The following is a 2,595-nucleotide window of genomic DNA, read 5'->3' as shown; positions in this document are numbered from 1 at the left end:
AGCTCCTTTAGAGCAAGGCTTTGGCCAGAATAGTACTGAGATTTTCGTCTCTGTTTAGCTGACTCGCTCGGGATATCCTAGCATCATTCCGGCATTTCACCGTAAGAGGATCCTTAAAGGTGATTCCAAAAGTGATTTGCTTGTCCAGTGGTACTTGTCGCTTTTCTCCGAAGGCTGTTGAATTAGCTAAACCACGTGGGTGGCGGTTGTCCATGGATGTCCCTTGGGCCTATTCTTCATCGGATACGAGAGTAGGAAGAGCTTCTATTCCATCAACACTAGTTATTCCAGCAACAGCTCTTACTGTACCGTCAACTCCAACTGTCCTTCTTAGATGGTATCCTCTCTGTCCTTCCCCTTTCCCCGACTCGAGAACCCCTGAAGCGCACTGGAAGCATCTCAAAAGAGAGAAGTCAAATATCGTAGGCTTTAGATAAGATTCCCTAGTAGATAGTTAAGCTAAGAGAGTGCTCCGGAAGAGCTAATGTTAAAAATGATTTCCCTTTCTTTAACCGAGGAGGCTAACTAGATAGATGGTGGGTCTAAGGAAGAGAAGAATATGAGCTATATTTTCATCCCCCTTCAGTTCCTTTCCTTATCCTTAGAACAGTAGGGTTTGAAGCTGGCAAAGTCAATCAATCCAGCAGTCAAAGGGGCAAGTGCAGTCACTCAACCAACGCCTTTCAAGCAATATCTTAAGTAGGGGTAGGGCTCTTAGGCAGCAATAGAAATGACTCTGACAACCTATCTCAATCTTTACCTCTCCAGGATCAAGAAAGACCTCTTCTTCTAATTAAGATGTTTTCTCTCTGGGGAGTTTTCAAGCCAATCTATAAGTCTCTTTTCTTTCAAGTGAAGCAAGGCTACAACCTTCGACTTTGGTTGGATGCAAATCAATTTGCTTGATTTAAAAGTTACAAATTAGATGTCGAGCCTCCCGCTAAACCTTCGAAATTTAAAAGTCTTTCAACCTTCGACTTTGGCCTGCTAAACCTTCTCGGGGAAGACTTTCTTGAGCCAACTGGTTTCTTTCCTTGTCTTCAGATACAATCAGTTCTTTTTTTAGGTTCAACCACCAACTTTCACGTTCTCGTTTTCTTTTAAGTGCTTCAACATTTGCAACTCCAAGCAGACTTGATCTTGATCTACCTGTCTATGTATAGCTGCACAAACCTTAGAACGATAAGATTTGCTCACAGACCCTCTCGAGGGTCAAGAAGAAATCGTTCATAGGCCCTCCCATTTTCAATCCCTTAACTTGTAAATGATTTGTTTAAGTCCCAGATTTCCAACGAACTTTGCATGAACGACCTTGACAACAAAACACATGATTTTGAATGAAACAAAGTTTAACAAAATATGTACTAACATAATAAAAACTTAAAATCTTTTTGGCATTTTCATATATTTTAAATATAACGAAAATATATACATATCATTTTGAAGTTAAAACTAAAATAAAATAAAATCTAAATAAACAATAAAAGATAGGAGTAAATATGAAATTAATATTATATATCAATAATATTTACAGAATTTTCTAACGATTTTAATATTTTTGTGAGAAAGATCACAACATGGAATCACATTATCTGTTAACGTTCTAGATCACACTTCTATTTGGACATTATTATGCCAAGAACCCAAAGTCGATTGTAGATATAATTTGTCAACTTTAAACTTAACAAGTATTTTGATGTCAACATGATACGTTAAGGTACAATTAGGCACAATGCTTGTGTGGTCCCCATTTAATCCGACAAATTACATACTCCGTCATACCTCGGGCTTAATTTGCTTTCACATGTCACCTCAACTTGACTTAAACCTTTCTTAGTTGATCACAGTAATCTTATTAACACACTTGACACTTTGACTTTGTGCACTTAACTGGATCTATAAAGATTAAAATAAAGCAGAAGTTCAGGCCATAACAATCAGGTCGGATAATACCATATTATCGTGCAGAGAAAGTCCAAGGCTTGAACAAAAGAAAGAAAATAAAACAAAGCAGAAGATTCAGGGCCTTAACAATCAGGTCGGATAATACCATATTATCGCGCAGGAGAAAGTCCAAGGCTTGAATCAAAATAAATGAAGAAATAAAGCAGAAGTTAAAATTCCTAGAACTGACTCTTTTTCTGACTCTTTTTCTTGATTTTTCTTTTTCTTTTCTGACTCTTTTGTTTTTCTTTTTCTTGCTTTTCTTGACTCTTTTCTTGACTCAATAAAAATTAGACTCAATAAAAATTAAAAATGACACTGATTTTTCATAAGACAACTGTGATAAGGTAAAGAGAGGCTTGGGTATGACATGTTTAATTGCATTTCAGCCTTCATTAATATGACTTTAGTTGGAGTCGGCAACTGCTTCATAACGTGTAACCACTAGCATAGGCAGATATTTAAGTTTATATCAATATGACACTTACTCATTTGTCAAGCATATCTACACATCACGCAATGATCTTGTTGGTTTTTTATCTACTCTTTTCATGTGCTAGAATCGTTAGAGATAATTTCTTATCATATTCCAATGGTCGGATCAATTTCTCAAAATTTTAAAAATTTTAAATATCCGACTCCCTCTAAGCA

The sequence above is a fragment of the Bidens hawaiensis genome, unplaced genomic scaffold (assembly GCF_021521415.1).
Source record: "Bidens hawaiensis isolate Kalapana, Puna unplaced genomic scaffold, B.hawaiensis_p1.1 tig00002525_1, whole genome shotgun sequence".
NCBI lineage: Eukaryota > Viridiplantae > Streptophyta > Magnoliopsida > Asterales > Asteraceae > Bidens > Bidens hawaiensis.
This window is presented reverse-complemented; position numbering follows the sequence as displayed.